We start from the raw sequence: 19,204 nt of genomic DNA on the forward strand, positions 1-19,204 counted from the left end.
CCCGACCCCCAATTTCTCTTTATGCAGAAAATGGTGGTTATGCAGACTGATTGCAGACTTCTCCTGTTGCCAAAGATGGCTGAATTGCAATATCCATGAATGATAATTTGTATAAAATTTTCCATAACCAAAAGAGATGGTTGAATCACATTAAACCAACCCTTTCAAAATTTCGAATTGTTCATCTATCATGAAAAGAATCGTGTAAAGCTAATAATCTACTACAGAAGAAAGATAAAGAACAAAAGTGAGCAGTGAGGACCATTTATTCATCCCTCTCAACCTTTCCTAAATCTTAAATCCGAAAAACACGAATAAAGTATGCATTGATTCCTATAACCTTTCTGGTTTGTGTCACCAATCAAAATGCTTGCCATGGTGATGATGGTGGCGGTGTCTGTGTTCATCCAAACCCAAGCACCTCACAACAGGGTAACATGAGACAAACACGCACCTCCCAATACCTCGGAACATGCACGATGCTGCACGACAGGGGCATCGACAACACGTCACTATCTTGTTAGTCTTCTTAACCCTACTACTCTTCCTTTTCATCTCCTTGCTACGCTTCTGCCTCTCAACTTGTTGATCCATTTCTAACATTACAAAAAAACACAAACCCAGAAACTATTATCTGTACTCGAATCACAAAGACAAGACTTTAACGTCAGTGTAACAAAAATACTGTCATGTTACCTTAAACTTTTGGTGATAGCTTGAAGGCAGGCACCACAAAATTTTTGTCAAGATGGTGAGGGAAACAGCATCGGATGCAGTGGCTGTTGGAGAAAGAAAAAGATAGTGATTCTATGAAAAAGAAAAACAAAAATAAATACGAAAATTTAAGCTAAGAATATTCGATTTGTGAGGCTGCCACAGTGTGAGGTATGGGAAGGTTTATTGTGGGCTAGTTGAGATCTGAACTAGAGAGACCCTTTTCCGCGTTTTCTCAGCCAATCTTATTTCTCTCTCTTTCTTTTTAATCTGTTTCGTGCTTTTACTACTTTTCTCACATTTTCTTATTCTTTTGGTTGTTCTTGTTCATCATGGAAGCTTTAATTATTGATTTCATTTTTCATCTTACAGGTTGCAATCAAACTCATTTATTATAATCATGAATGTGACTATTCGCGTTTCAATATGTTTATTTACTTCCCCAGTTTACTGCATAATTTATCATTCCTCCTTCGATATTATTATTTCAGCTTTTCTAAAATAAAATTGAAAATGAATGTATTTCTACTTTTTTTTTATTCTCTTTCCATTTTCTCTTAAAAAAAATTCCTGTTTGAACACTCGAATTATTAAATTAAAGAAATACTTTAGTTAATTTTTATAAAAAGCTAATATATTAAATTAATGTTATTGTAATATAGAAAGTAATTTATACCTTATCCGTTATGTTCCTCTTTTTGTGCTGTTTGGTTAGCATTAATTTACGTATAGAAGTTGGAAAGAGCATAAAAATGACGTAGGAATTAGAAGTGAATGAGATGTACTAGTACTATACGAAAATTCAGTTCCTTAAAGAGTGTTGATATGAAAAACCAAGTGCAAAAGAACAATAACATTTTCATCATGTGCAAAAGTTGATACATGCCAATTTTGAAATTAAAGACTTTGATAATGACTGTTCCCCTATGCAATATAGCATAACCTTTGTTTAATAAATCATAGTTTAAAGGGGAAAAAAGAGAGAAGATTATGAATATAAACAATAATTATTATTTAATAACTCGTAAAAGAACTATAATCATGAAATTTAATTATTTATGTCGCACAATATCATTACTTATGTCTATCCATAATGGATTACCAAACCAACACACGTATTATTTTATTATAGAAATATCCACTTTCCCTAAGCATAACATATTGATAACCAATCAAATTATTCTTAAATAACGAAAATCGAATCCTAAATTAAATGCTTGAAGAGTGTGACTACTTATTAATTATATCACACCATAGAAATTAGTAGATTATGACTAGAATGGTCATTGAAATAATCCATAATTTAAATTTACATATTTTTTTTAAATCAATTAATAATACGTCTGAAATTACCCTTTTAATAGTGTTATTATGAGAATGGTTAATTTGTATTTGTTTGTTGCGGCTTATCTGCACATCAAATCATTCTGTGTGACACGCAAGTAGCTCTGCGTGTTTTTTGCGTGTGGAGGCTGATAACAAGAATTTTCTTGGGCCTGCTTTTGTAAGTCAAAAGTTGGTAGATAGAAATTTGGTAAGAACATGAAGCCTTGTATTGAAGTAGAGAAAATAAAATTGAATAAAAATAATACTTAAAATGTTCAAGTAATAGAAGCTAAATTATTGGAATCTCTCAATCTGGACTGTTCCAAGTGTTTTTACAAGGGTTTAAAATAACCTATGTAGGATAAATGTGTTTCTTTGTTCTTCATCCTTTTGTTCTTTATTTTTGTTTTTGGTTTCCCTTTTTAAGTTCAAGATATGTCTTTCATTGAATTCAGTGTTAGACCAATTAAACTAAATATGACTTTAATATCGAAATAAAGTCTTAATTACCTCTTTATCTCTTAATTTGATAAATTTAGGTTAATGGGAAGAATATTTGGGAAAGTAAAGGAGTCCATATTGTTTTGGGTCTTTTTCATTGTATTATAGGACTTTTTTTAGGACATGAAGAGTCTTAAAGAAAATGTCTAATTTTTTATTTTGGTGAAATCACCTAGACACATATTATACACTGAACTCAAGCTCAAAGAGACATGGTAGATGAAAAGTCTATTCTGAAATAAATTTTCTCCATCTTTGGTAGCACCTTAACATCTCTTATACACACAACCCTAAATCCAAAAATATAAAGTATATGAAAAATTGATAATTGACATTATTATCTTTTTAGACATAATCCAAAAATATAAATTATATGAAAAATTGATAATTGACATTATTATCTTTTTAGACATAATAATGTAATACATATTAAACGAACCTGTTTATACATTGATTAGACAAGTTCAAAAAAAAATATATTAGATGATTCTAACAATACACATTAGATTAGTTTATCCATACACTGATTAGACAAATATAGTAAAAGTCATTAGATTGGTCATTTTATACATTGATTAGATGAGTATGTTCATACATTGATGAAATGAGTATCGCAACCCACATAAGACAACTTTGTTCATACATTGATTACATGAATCTAACAATATACATTAGACGGATTTATTCATATATATATATATATATATTAGATGAGTTTATCAAAACACATTAGACGACTCTATTCATTCTCTAATTAAACGAATTTTGAAATATACATTAGATGAGTCTGTCTATATACAAATTAGACTAGTTTAGCGATATACATTAGACTAGTGTGTCCATATAATCATTAGATAAGTCTAACAACACATATTATATAAGTTTGTCAATGCATTGATTAAACTAGTCTAACAATACATATTAGTCAAATACGCTTATACAATAATTTGTACTTTTAGCGACTCTACTTTACATATTTTGCATGTTCTTTATACTTTTAGAAAGTCCCATCAATATTTGTGCACATGCTTTATCATTTGTACTTTTACAAAATTTACTATTTATATTTTTACAAACATATTACTTTTCTAAACATATAAATCATTTTTCCTATTGATTCTATTCAAAACTTAATTATAAACTTTAAAATTATATTATTTTTTCTCTCAATCTTTAAATCACTTCTAATAAACGCACAAACAAATAATAACATATGCGTACACATGCATTCAAAACTAGTCTACAATTAAAATGTTAAACCAAAATAACTTTTGTTTTATAAAACTTATCCTAAACAAATAATTTTTATAGCATTTGTTGTAACGTCCCAATAAAATAGATAAATCCAATTTAATGAAACACCCCATACATAATTATCCATAGAGTACGAAATTGAGATATAAAGTACACAGTTTCCCAAACACATCCATAAAATAGAAATGAGACCCCACACGGCCTAAAACAAAAATACACTAGTGAACTAATAATACGAAGTCTTGTGCAGATAAGAGAAAAACATAGCAAATAGATTCTTCAGCGATGGGCCCCATATTGGGCCCAATACTCGTCCAGTCCATCAAGTTGTATCATTCTTATCATCCTTACCACTGCCGGATGTTCTCCTATCTGCTCCCATCAATAGAATTGATGATCATCGCAATAAGAGGAGAGCCACATACAAGACAACCAAACAAGCAAACAGGGTAAGCTAGTGTAACGAAATCTCATATTACGACAGACAACATGCAATCTTAAGTCAAACATGAATAACAGACATTCACACATGGATTACCAAAATCATTTAGGACCCCAAGGCTTGATTATCCGGATACGCATAATGAGGCAACACCACGTGGCAGTGGAATTATGTCCTAGAAACGAGGCGTCACCGCGAGGCCTTCGCGAAATTATACCCTTACTGGAGGCACCACCACGTGGCCTTCGTGGAATTACGCCCTGGCCATGAGGCACCACCATGACCCCCCGTGGAATTACATTCTTTCATTAAGGCACCATCAGGAACTCCCCTTACGGTCCAACAGATGAGGCGCCACCAAGACATCTCGCTACAAGAGTCATGGAAATACACCCACCAACCAAAGATTTTCCATAATATTAATATCATGTATAAATAACAAATCATACGACTCATGCTTTCCAATTCATACCCAATAACATAACATACCATTTCCATCTCAAACTCATATATTAATCATGGCATCATCACACAACCCTTCTAGTAAAGTATTTAGATCAGACAAGCAAGCCACACATCAGTGAGCCATTCAACAACAACATCAGACCTGCCCGCAGCCTCGCTCAAGCTAGCAGGGCTCGCCTAGGCGAGAGGGACCCTCTCGCCCAGGTGAATCCCATCTCGCCTAGGCGAGGGCGCGACAAGGGAGCAATGGGTTCTGCGACGTCTCGCTTAGGCGAGACCCTTCTCGCCTAAGCGAGATTGCACCTCGCTCACAATGAAGCCAAGTCACCTGAGCGACCATTCGTGCATAAGTTTTTGGGCGAGCCCCCTGTTAGTCTTGCCTAGGCGAGACATGCTCGCTTGGGCGAGAAAACCAGTGCCCGCCACTGTTCATACACACAACAGATACACATACACCCAAACCCAACAGCCAAACGACATTCTTATCACATCATAGCAGCATATAAACCACAGAATCATACAATAGTAGTAGAACAAGCAGAAAAACGATCTAGACAAATGGACCCTAGCTTCCCTTACCTGGAACTAGCTAGAACAGGGGTTCAACTCCAATAGTGGGATGCAACAGTACCAGGAAGGGATGAGCGAGCTGGAACAAAACCACGGAACAAGTCTTAACATCAACTTACAACGAAACTCTAACTGGAAAAGTGAACAATGAAAGGAAAAAGGGTGTATGAGTCGTAGAGTACCTACGTGAATCAAGAAGATGAACTAAGCTCGCTTGATTGAGATAGAGTAAACCCTAGCATAGCTTCTAGGGAGAGGTTAGGGGCTTGACAGCTGCGATTTCTGTGAATGAAGAGAAGAGATTAGTCTATGGCAGACTTAGGGTATGGTCCCCCCTTTTTGGCCCAGCCCTAGGCCCAACCAACTTTGGAGCAGCCCTTAAGGATTTAGACAGAAATAAATAGGCCTTACATTTGTTATGCATTAATATCATTCTAATCAATTACAAATATTTCTTTTACAAAGTTTTTAGACAAATAATTTTAAAAATGTCACCATATTTTAAAAGGTTTTACTCTTTTTTTAAATCATGTTAAATGATTTCAATTTTTTTTTCACCGGTAAAATATGTCTATTATGAAATTTTATTAAAATAATATGATCGTGTATTAAAAAAAACAAAAGAAAAATCTGAACAAATAAATATGTATTGATGTTTTAGAAAAGAAATATATATTGACATTTTGAATTTTATTTTTATTTTCAATTGGTGTAAAAATAATAGAATTTACTATGAAAAACAAAATTTGTTTTAAAAAAACTGTAAATGTTGATGTAAAGATTATGAAAATGTATATTTAGATTATCTTGTTGTACTATACCTAAGCGAACTAAGACAACTACACGCACAAGCCCCCCTAGACATAGCCTCACAAATAAAAATTAGTATGCAGGTGACCAATCAAGCAGAACCATATGGCTGCAAAGGGCAATACATAATAAGTCAATGATTCCAAACTTAGAATGTCGCAAACAGGGTTCCTAGTATCAACAAACGCCAAAGATGGCAAGACATAATTAATAACTCTATAAATATGCATGGACCCCAACAATTAAGAGGTACACTTTCATTAATTTCTTAATCTGAGATTTGACTTTTGAGAAACTCTTTGCTGACTTGATCGTCGGAACTCTCTCCGCAGGTAACACCTAAAGGTCCAGACCATCTACGTTGGAAGATAACATGTATACAAACTAAGAAAAAATCGGCTTGAGAGGTCAAAGATTGAGGTAAGATATTATTTGTATTCCCTAATATCTCTTATTTCTTATCTAGAGAGACTTAATGAACAGTAATCTAATAGTCAAACAGATGTTACAGGATATTTTTAACAAATATTTCTATAAATTATAATAAAAATTAAATTTAAAATGCAGAGGCACAGGTAGAGGACGATGATGGGTGGGTAGTGATGAATGACTTCACAGATCCTAACAGCCACAACATTAAATGTGCTAATGCAGAAGTGAGTGGATCAACACCAAATTTAAATTTAATAACAACCTTTTTACTACTGGATTAAACACATGTAACCAATTTAAAAGAGACGTTAATAATTATAAATTATAATTGAATTTTATATACAGATTTTTTTTATTATACTCGAAACAAAATACATCGATACGTATTGTAGTAAATCGATTATTTACTGAAAAGGTTAAAAATGTGTAATAAAATTTATTTGATTTAACACAATTAAGGTTTATATTTTCTCAAATAAAATGTACAAAAAAAAAATTGTGTGATCAAAGTTGTGGTAGAAAAATATGTCTAAAGAATCTGGGTGAACTCTGCAAAAATAGAACAAATCAAAGAATTATAGTGAAAATAGAAAACCGTATGAAGGAAGAGAGGTATAAAAATTTTCCGATTAAAACAAAGCTAAGGACTAAGAAAAATAATCAAGATAAGTATATATTTTTTTAATTGTTTAATAAAGACTTAGTCTTCGGTCTTTAATAAATTTGAAAATTTTCCACTGAGACTTTAATAGAATTGTGAGTCTTTTCTCAAAATTTTAAATTTTTTTCAATTGAATTTATTTGTTATATTTATATGTTGATTACATAATATGACAATTATCTTACACTATTACTTTATTTAAATATCGTCACATAATACTTGATTACAAAGAATATCCATAAATAATGTATTTCAGTGACGGAACTTGGATAAAAATTGTAAGCGTGCCAAATTAAATTTTTTATATATATAAATTATTCTTATTAATTAAATAAATGAACTTTTCATTTCCTCTACTTAAATTATTTGTTTACATCGATTCACGGATGTACTTCTCAATTTCTAATATTTTTGCTTTCTATTCCAATTTAAGACTATTCAACTAATTTATTATGAGTAACAAAATTTGTAACGCAACCCAGATACATTCATAAAATTTACAAATTTAAATTGAAAATACAAAATCCCTAAATTTCATAATTTATAATTATACTAATATGAGGAAAACTATAATCAGGGTTCATGCCAATTTCATAAAAGAATTCCTAAAATCTTGATAGAGTTCATACTAATTCGAGAAAAACTTAAGTTGGGAAAAACATCGTAATAGAAATAAGAGAATCATATACATAAATCATAATAGAATTTTAATCTTGATTTATGAGATATATTGTAATAATACATTCCTCAATCTATTTGTTCTTTAATCTCTTCCCCTATTATATTTTTATCTTTCTTTTTACTTTCATACTTTCTTGATAATTTACTAAAAAAACCTTATGTACAAAAGCAAAAATTCTATTATTTTTTATTAACGAGCATCCATCAAATTGATTTTTATTTTATTTTTTAAATAATAAAAATACATAAATAAATAATATATATAAATAAAATGATAAAAACTTTTCAAAACTTAATATATATATATATAATATAATATAATAATATGGTTAAAATACTCCCTTTATCCATGTTTTTGTTGAAAAATCTCAAATAGGTCCTAAAATTTTTTTTAGTCTCAATTAGGTCCATATTTTTGAAAATGTGTAACAATTAGGCCAATTCCGTTAGTATGATGTTAACGGTGTTAAGGATGTGTCACGTGTCAGCTCCACATTTTAGTGATTTTTTTTTTAATTTTTTAATTTTTTTTTAAATTTTAATTTTTTTTTGAAAATTATTCATGTCGTCAGTAAGGTGACACGTGTCAAATTAATGTCTGAATCTCAATTTGGTCCATATATTTGTTATTTTTATTACATTTCAATCCATTTTTAATTTTTTTTTAAAATATGTTTATTTTAACCTTTTACAAAATTGTTTTAAAATTTTATATTTAAATTTATAAAATATTTTTTTAGTCTCAATTAGGTCCATATTTTTGAAAATGTGTAACAATTAGGCTCATTTCGTTAGTATCATGTTAACGGTGTTAAGGATGTGCCACGTGTCAGCTCCACATTTTTTTGATTTTTTTTTAATTTTTTTGTAATTTTTAAAATTTTTTTAATTTATTTTTTTTTGAAAATTATTCATGTCATGTGTCACGTCAATATTGTGTCACGTCAGTAAGGTAACACGTGTCAAATTATTGTCTGAATCTCAATTTGGTCCATATATTTATTATTTTTATTACATTTCAGTCCATTTTTTAAAATTTTTTTAAATATATTTATTTTAACCTTTTACAAAATTGTTTTAAAATTTTATATTTAAATTTATAAAATTCTTATTTTTAAACCAAGTCTAACATTTGTATATAAATTATTTAAAACAATTTTGTAACAAGTTAAAATAAATATTTTAAAATTTTAAAACAAAACATAAAATAAACTTAATATTATTAAAATATTTGATAAAAATATCATTATAAAATTTATATTAAATTTAAATTTGATCTCAATTTGGAGAAGATGAAATTGAAAATTAAAAAAATGGACTGAAATATAATTAAAATAACAAATATATGGACCAAATTGAGATTCAAATAATGACTTGACACGTGTCACCTTACTGACTTGACACGTGGCACAATATTGATATGACACGTGGCATGAATAATTTTCAAAAAAAAAAAATTAAAAATTCAAAAATTCAATAAAAGGAGGAGCTGACACGTAGCATATCTTTAACACGGTTAACACCATACTAACGGAATGGGCCTAATTGTTACACATTTTCAAAAATATGGACTTAATTGAGACTAAAAAAAATCTTAGGACCTATTTGAGATTTTTCAACAAAAACATGGACCAAGGGAGTATTTTAACCTAATAATATTATATATATATATATATATATATAATTCTAAAATATATATATTACATATAAAAAAATAAAATTAAAGAGTTTGGAGGAGTCATGGCTCCCTTAGTCACATGCATGTTCTGCCAATGAATGTATTGTATTTAAAAATTATTCTTAAAGTATATTAAAATTATAAAATATAAAATATAAAATTAGATAATTAGATGATTATAAAATTATGAAATTATAAAATATGAAATATAATTTTATAATTCCATAGTTTTATATTTTTGTAACTATCTAATTTTATAATTTTATTCAATAATTTTGTAATTTTATAATGTTATAATTTTGTAATTTTGTAATTTTGAAAAATTTTAAATTTTTAAATTTTTAAATTTTTAATTTTTTAATTTTTTAATTTTTTATTTTTTTAATCTTATAATCTTATAATTTTATTTTTTTGTTTAATAATTTTATAATGTTTGAATAATTTTTGATAAATACATATTGGAGTTCCTCACAATGATGGTCATGATGTTCTTTTGTAATAAAGTATAATGTGATTAACAGAAATATCTAATGTAGAGAGTGATTAAAAAGTTTTAAAATTTTAAAACTCAACAAGGAAAGTATAAAGATAAACAAGGATAAAAAGACGGTTGGGACAAATATGATGAAGAGATGTGTTCATAGCATTTTCATTCTTATACAGTAAACATTTGTTTAAGTCCGTATTTTGATCTTAAAAGTTTGATGCGAACTTATGAAATTTTATGAGTCATATTACAATATAATTATAGTATAAATATTATGGATGTTGAGATTTTTGAGGGATTGTGAAAAATAGGAGAGATAATATTATATATATATATATATATATATATATATGATAGATATAAGAGATATATGTTATAAGAGGAACTTGTTATTTTATTTTATTCATATACTCTCTCTATATATAACAAAAATGTAACAAAATATAAAATATAAGTAATTGGTTTGGATGAAGTTGAAGTAGACCAAAACATGTTACCTTCAACTAATTAGAAAATGTTATCAACCTTGATGTCTATGTGAGTGAGTTGAAAGATTCTCCTTGTTTATCATCAATTATAAATCAAGCTAAGGCACTTTTTACCTTTTGTCGTATTTTACAAAATGATCAATCAACAATCACACGTGAATGAATTGAAAACAATCGTAAAATAACTTTATGTGTTTTTTTTCTAAAAATAAAATCACAAAATTATTGATCCGATTTTTTTAGATAAGAATTTATGCTTTATGCGAATTTAAATAAATGCGAACTTAAGCGAATATGTAACCTAATTTAAAAAATTTAATATTACTCATGCTTATATCCAATTAGTATAGAGATTCAGAATCAAAATTGAGATGAATTTAAATAATACTGACATCACAAGTTTTATTTATTAATCCTACAAATGATGTTTTTTTATGACCAAATACCATCATATATATATATATATATTATAGATAATTACTTATATAACTATTTTTTAATTATTTTATAGGTTAACAAATTTTTGCAACAATAAAAAAAAGTGAGCATACATGCTATGTTTTTTAATTATTTTATAGGTTAACAAAGTTTTGCAACAATAAAAAAAAAAGTGAGCATACATGCTATTACATAAAGCATATATTTTTACTAATATATACAAAAGATAATTTAATATTAAACATTATAATAAAAAATGTTGTTCTTAAATACTATATTTAAATATAAAGAATGATTACAATCGTGCATTTTAGAAAATTGGAAGTATGAATTCGTGCAAAAAAATATAAGATAACGATAAGTTTGAGAAAATAAAAAGAAAGAAAGAAAAACACATTTCTCCAAAAGAAAAATTGTTAATAATTTTTTTTTTTAATAAATTCACTCAACTGGATGTAATGATCGTTATTGGACGTGAGATTTCGAAATTCATTGAATGTACTAATTCCTTATATATATATATATATATATATATATATATATATATATATATATATATATATATATATATATATATATATTGAGTTGACTTGGACAATTATACAATGTGTAAGGTTGAACGGGTATCAAGGAGTAATGAACGTTTGACCCCTTTTCAATAAACAAACGTAATCTTTTTAACTTTATTTTCATTCAACCAACCAATAATTGAGGGAGACTATTTTCTTAATATCATTCATTTTTAAAATAAAACTAATTATACACCATTGTGCTATTTAGCTAAAATTAAACAACTATTGTTTTGAAGTTTAATTACAATTTCAATGCTATAATATAGTTGGTGTATATTTGTGGAGTTTTTTATATTTTTAAGTGTTTGATTTTGGTGCTGAAAATATCAATTATTATGTAAGAAAGATTAAATAGGCTAAACAATAGCCAACTAGAAACAAATTAACTAATTAGATTAATAGATCACTAAAGTCATTGTGAGACTAATTACTTTAAATGCGTGGATGAAAATGGAGTAATTAATTAATTGCACAACACATATGTAAAAAGCATAATTTATACCTTTGTGTACAAAGGGATACTTTATTTTGGCACTAATTGTCATTTTAATCGGAAAAAAATTGTATTTGAAGAAATATAGACTCTTTTAATTCTAGTTATCAACTAACAAATATGTTTACCAAGTCATTCGGAGACCTAAATTTAAGAATGACAATGTGGGGCGAGTCATGCGGGATGGCCGATAAGAAAAAAGTGTGGGAAGGATCGAGCATTTTAGCCCGTTAGTCCACCAAGGTCTGTCCTACATAAGGATGTCAACGAGACAGATAGTCTACGAGTAGTAGCTCCCATATACCTTATTAGCTGGATAAATACCCGTCCTATATTTGCACCCGTATTCGTGAGGATATCTGTTATGCGGGTACCCACATATTTTTTTAGTATCCACTGGTAGCCGCAGATATATAAAAAAAAATATAATAACATACTTTAATCATAAATTCAAATAAAAATACAATGCATAACATTCATAAATTTCAAACAAAGTACAAATAACCCATTTAAATAGTCCCGAGTGACAATTTACAAAAAAATGAAGATTTTTTAAAACCATCGATAAAAAATAACCCATTCAAAATCAATGTGTTAATGTTTTAATCATGTTTTTTTATTTATTTTTTAATTTAAATTAGAACATAGCAGGTACGAGTATCCATGAGTATTGATACTATGATACACGTCCCCGCCCGGTTAACATGCAGGTATAAAAAAATACCTATACCTGTTATCTGCGGGTATCCATTTACAATATTTATTTCCTACCCGTTATGGGTTTTATTCGTAAATACCTGCGGGTATGAATTTGTTTGACATCCCTAATCCTACATAACCTGCAGCCCGCATGCACCACCAACAACGGATTGTCCCGCATTTGGCTCGCATAGTTCGCATTAACTTAATTTTTTAAAATCAAGCATAACAAGTTGTGTGTTTCTTCAAATCAACTTATTTATTCATGTTTCTTCTCCGGTTCATCCAAATGTAGCTTGTTCATTCCCATTCATCCAAAAGTACCCCATATTCGCATTTTTTCCTTGTTTCTGTCCAATTCAAAGTTATTTCTATTTTCAATAGACTTGTAATTAAAAATTACAAATTATAAAATTGTGAATATTACTTATTTTAAGAAATTGACTTACATAAATTATTATTACTACTAATTGAAGTAAATAAAAAAAGTTATTAAAATTTTTATGGGAGTCGCGAGTCAAATGTTATGCAGTGGAAAAGAAAAATTAGCCCGCGTTGTCATTCCTACCTAAAATTGATTATATGTTTAAAAATTTTAATATATATAATTTATATGTATTATAGCTTAAGGGAAGTCTTAAATATTCCCAATTCAATTTATTATATTTATATTATTAAAGAGGTTAGATAACCAGCTTAAACCCATCTTTTTATATTTTCTTATTTATAAATACATAACCATATGTACTTTATATACATTAAATTTAATTTATGTCTCTTTCTTTTTTATTTCAGCATAACTGATATAAAATTTTGTCTCATCATAACCTTATCATAGAACACATAATCGTTACTTGTATCCTATAAATAAAACATAATATTATCATTCATAATAAAAAGTTATAATTATATAAATATAATATAAGGGATAAATGTGAAATAGTTATAAAAAAATTGAAATATTAAATGTTTGCTATAGAAATAAGTTATGGAACTAAAAATCAAACAAAATTAATATAATTTTTATTATGTAATAAATTAAAAGTATTTTAGTAATTTAATAAAGAATCAAATATAAAAAAAGAGATAAGTATTATCAAATGAGAACAAATTTAAATATACAAAATTTGTTATCAATATCAAATACAAATCGAAATTCTCTATTAAGTTTTTTTATGTGTTGTTGTCTGCCACTCATGTTGGTAGATTAAATTTATTTCTAATATATTTTAAAACATCAAAATGAAAATATTATGAACAATAAAATAATCACTTTCTCCAAACACTCAATTACATAATACTTTTTTTTTTTGCTCTTTTAGGAACCAAACAAACAACTACTACCTATATTTAGAAGATTACTATTAAAAGTTGAACAATTAAGAGAAGATAAAATGGCTTCCTAAGGTGTTTCTCTTCATTGATGATCAATGCACAGTGATAACTGTATAACAAATTAAAAGAATACCTCCATACAAGTGACATCATCTTATAGCCCTTTTTATTCAATGACATCATCTTGGTTTAGAGAAATTTAAATAAAATAATATTAAAAATACAAAATAATTTATCATAAAGTTCTTATGACAATTTTAATTTTTTCTGGGCTTTGTAGACCCTACCTGTCACTTTTTTTAATTAAAGATGTATGCATTTAACAAACACGAAAGTTCCTGCAAATCACGGAAGGGAAGTCAATTAATTATTGACTATTTGTGTAATTGCATTATATAATTACTGATTATTTTATTTCTATTTTCAGAAATAAATTCATTAACTTCGTAAGGGTATATATATGGTGGCAGGGTTTGCACTAATGAAACAAATAATACTTCAGTATTATTTTAATGCTATTTGAAAATTTTCTAAATATATATAAATGGAGAAGATAGAGTAAATAATAAAAAGACACATTTGAGAAATAATATGAAGTCAGTTTAATAATAATAATAATAATAATATAAAATATATAAAAAGAAGGAAGAGGCAAATATGAAGTATGCTAAAACTGTGTGCTGAAGAGCAGTAGAAAGACCATTTGGTGGTTTCAGTCAAGCGTGATCTTCTGGCTATTAATTGTGGAATATCCTATAATTCAAAAACATATTTAAATGTGGAGAATTTTCAAAAGTTAAATGCACTCATTTTTAATGTGTTGATATGGTAAAAATTATCATATTAATAATATATTAAAATTAGCTACAACAAAATTAAAACATTTTACTTGTGAAAATATGTATTCACTTTTATGATAATACAAATAAAATAATAATTATTATTATTATATAATTATAAAATGAATTAAATAATTTTTGTAACTTTATTATAATTTTTTATTTACATAGGTATTTTTATAGTTAAAATGATAAAATTAATAAAATATTTATTTTAATTTTTAACTTTTTTATTTAAAGGATAAAATTCGAAAACAAATATGAACATAAAAATAAAAATCCCTCTGTATATAAATATAATAAATAGACGAAGCATCTAATAAATTTTGTATTATACCGATTTAACCCATATTTTAGATGAGTATAATTTATATATTAGGCCGACAAATCATTACCGGTTTTAAAAGATATAGACAAAATATTAAAAAATAGTTTTAAATAAGAAATTAAAAATAAAATACATTTTAAAATTTAAGTCATATTAATGAAATTAATTTTAATTTAAATATAATAATAATAATTTAATACATTTGTATGTATGTATTTATATGACATTCTAAACTTAGTTAGCATCAACCGTTCGGAAAAGTCTTTACAGGCAATTTTAAAACTTTTCCAATAAAATGAGAGAAGGAATTTTTTGTATCATTGAAACAATTAATTACAAAATATGCGATGCTTAAAGAATTTTTGAATCAAGTTTATAATTCATAATAGAGCTCTTAATCTAACTTAATTGTTTTTTTAACATAATAAAAAACTTAGTTAACTCAAACTCACACGTGCTAGGAAAAACTATTCCAGCATTAGAATAATCCCAAGTTGTTTAGAGGATTGGTTAGTAAATTGCCTATGAAATGCATGAGTGCATGTCAAGTGGACTTTTCTTTCTTTCTTTTTTGTTCATAACAAAAGTTGACCTGGGTATTCTGGTTACAGATTGAATAAATAAATAATTAATAATATTAATAATATATACTCACATATAGTGTCAGAAATTTGTACTGTTATATAATGAACTTATGGGTTTTTTTTCTTATGGTTATCATAAACTTTTTAATAAGAATAATATTTGGGAAAAAAATTCACCCTTTTTAAACTCTTGCAAATTTAACTCATTCCCATGTGTGTACACAGAATATGAGATGATTTCATGCGGCAAGTCCATATTCTTTATTTATAACTTTAATCATGTGTAAAGAAACTAACCCTTTAATGTTTATATATGTTAGAAAATTAGCTAATTAAATTTACTGTAGAGCGTTTATCTTATAAACATGATATAGCAAAGGAATTCAAAAAAAAAAAAAAAAAAAACTCACATACAAAGAATGAGATTCAATTAAAGTGTTAATGAATTTCAAAACTTATATACAAGAAAGAATCACTAAATCACATATTACAATTTCAGTTAATTTTTTTTTCTCAATATTACAGCTTAAATGTTAGCTACTAAATGAAGAAGACACATGAATAATGTTTCTCACGCTACATGGTTTACGACTTAACAAACACTAATAAATTAGGATCTAATGAGACCATTTGTTGCATATTAACAACAAACACTCTGATACTGATCATATAATCTATGAATCTTTGATCAAGATTTTAATGAGTCATTTTTTCCATCATATTTTAATTAAGATTTGTGGGTAAGAGGTATTTGGGATCAACAGGTATTTGGGATCAACTATATGACCAGTTGCGAAACTTGCACAAAAAATATAGGGAGCCAAATTAGATTTATTATATATAATTTTTTTAATTAGAAAAAAGTTCTTCATCTTTTCTATTCATTATCTCTGCTTAAAATAAACACACAGTAGAATTTAAAAAAAATATTACTATCATTTACTATTATATCATGCTATTATTTTATGTTACCAAACTATGAATACCATTTTAGATAAGTCATTCGTGCCTTATCAATTTGATTTTGTGGTATTGTCAAATTCGAGGTCGTTTTCCCCGAATTGCGTTGTAATGAATTTTTAAATTCATTATATTATAACTCTAAGAACTTTATATATTTGTTTTTTATTGTCTTGAATTCTTGGTTCTCATAAAATTTCTGAAGTTTAGTTAACGTAAATGCATTTTTTTTAATCTTTATCACAAACCTACTCTTTAAAAAAAATCAATTTTTTTACTTCAATCTCAATCTGTGTTTTTCAACCTCTATTTTTCAATCTATCTCTTTGTATTTATTTCTCTTCACACATTTTCATATAATTTACATGGTGAAAAGATCTTATAGCCAGATAAAAGAACCCTAATCTCTTTTATAAATCAATGTCTCCATTAAATTTTTTTATTTTATCTTTTATTATAATTTTTCATAATATAAACTTAATATAAATAATATATAAATATAATTTTAAAAAATATAAATATATATAAAAAAAACAAAAAACAAAAATTGGGAGAGTCACACTGTCACCACATAGTTTCGCACCTGTATATGACAAAAGATAAAATAAGAGAAAAACTAACATATTATAAGAAAAAAATTAAATCAATTTGTTTGCCTTTTATATATATATTTTTTATTTTTTGGTTTAGTGCTTTATTTGTATTTAAATATGGTTATAAATTCTTATTAAAAAAGGAAAAAATTTAAAAGTTATATTTCAATATTTATTGAGAATAAAACTAAACATTTAAAAAATTCTTAATGAATTAGAATAATTATCTTCAATGAGAACATATTAATAAGTGTATTTTTGGGAATTTTTCTTGATCTTTTATTTCTTTCAATATATTCTTTTCATTTTCATAAAAAAAATAAAATTATCTTTATTTTAAATAAAGTCTTTAATATATATATATATATATATATATATATATATTATTTATATGAGATAAATACTAATCTTATTCATTTCAAATATTAAAATACATGCGCTTGAATAGTATATAATGATTATAAAATGTGTGTTTCTCATTGTAAATAGAACACTTTAAAGAAAAATATCATTCACCTAACTATAAAATTATATATATGGATATCATTTTAATGATCATCATATTTATATTTTTCTATGATTTCATTATTTGTAATTCTCTTGTATGGTAAATAATATATTTATCATTAAAATTAAAATGAAACGAGAAGTAAATTGTACCATATGATGTTGAGAACACCTCGACACTATAGAGTGACATCATGTTGATTGAGAAATCAAGATTACACTATAATCTCAGTTAAAGACATAAAATATAGGATTAAGATGACAAAGAGATCAAGGTACATTATAATTAGTATTGTTGGTGAGGTAACTATTACTTAGTCATTCCACATTTGTTACTTATTCACATAGTTGACTTGAGCATCAAAGTATTTTAGTATGCATGAGCTTCATCCGAACGTAGGAGATATTTTTGCCTTGTGAGATTTATTTCAGGGTATATCTTTGTCTTGTAAAAACAAAAATATTGATTAAATTTCAAATTACATGAAATGTTGTAAGTTTGACTTTTTAAGTTGAACTATTGGATTGATAACATATTTTTCACAATTATTAGTAAACGTATGCTTTCATTAAATTTGACGGTAAGATCATTTTTTATAAATTATATCATTATTAGCGGCAATAGTTAACAATGTTACTCTTAGCTGAATTAAATAAAGTATATTTGATAACATTTTAATGTAAATGGTAACATTTTTCAAAATTCAAATAATTAATAAAGGGAATATGGTGGAAATCAATACGCAAGTTTAATATATATATATATATATATATATATATATATATATATATATATATATATATATATATATATATATATATATATATATCTTTACAAATCAGCAATGATGCGAAACTCTGAAATTTTTGTTAAAGGAAATCTTACATTTCTAAATTTACATTGTCAATTGAATCTCTCTTAATATTTGGGAGACAAGCATAGTGTTAATGTACGAGTAGATTATTATAGAGCGAAAATTCCATGTAAATTCCATCGCGGGTCCGGTGTGTGAAACTTTAATGTTAATACAACACAAAGCTACTTAACAACGTTAGCTTCTATATATATAAAACAAAAAAAAAAAAACATAGTTTAAATCCAATTAAATTATTGTTCGTTGTTCATGTATAACACACATTTGAGACAACGAAAGTTATAATTTAAATGGAGACATATTATTATAAATATGTGTGTGTGCATACATATAAAAAAAAAAAATAGACAACAGAAAAGGAATACCATGAAGCGTAACATTTTTTGATGTAAAAAGTAACGAAAATTATATATTATAGTGTCGAAGAGAAGAACAGTAAAAGAAGTGAATTTATGATTAAAGGATAGTTCCA

At 26.6% G+C, this 19,204-nt stretch overlaps 1 long non-coding RNA gene across 1 annotated transcript; it reads right to left on the reverse strand.

Annotated features, from left to right (window-relative positions):
- Positions 1-92: 92 nt before the first annotated feature.
- Positions 93-1,079, reverse strand: LOC114162106 (uncharacterized). The gene is made up of 2 exons (XR_003599141.2): positions 697-1,079; positions 93-596 (listed from the first exon to the last, which is right to left on the reverse strand). It is a non-coding gene; the product is annotated as an uncharacterized LOC114162106 (long non-coding RNA).
- Positions 1,080-19,204: the final 18,125 nt, after the last annotated feature.

Source organism: Vigna unguiculata, chromosome 9 (genome assembly GCF_037176805.1).
Source record: "Vigna unguiculata cultivar grain cowpea cultivar isolate G323 ecotype 2 chromosome 9, ASM3717680v1, whole genome shotgun sequence".
In the NCBI taxonomy this organism is placed as follows: Eukaryota; Viridiplantae; Streptophyta; class Magnoliopsida; order Fabales; family Fabaceae; genus Vigna; species Vigna unguiculata.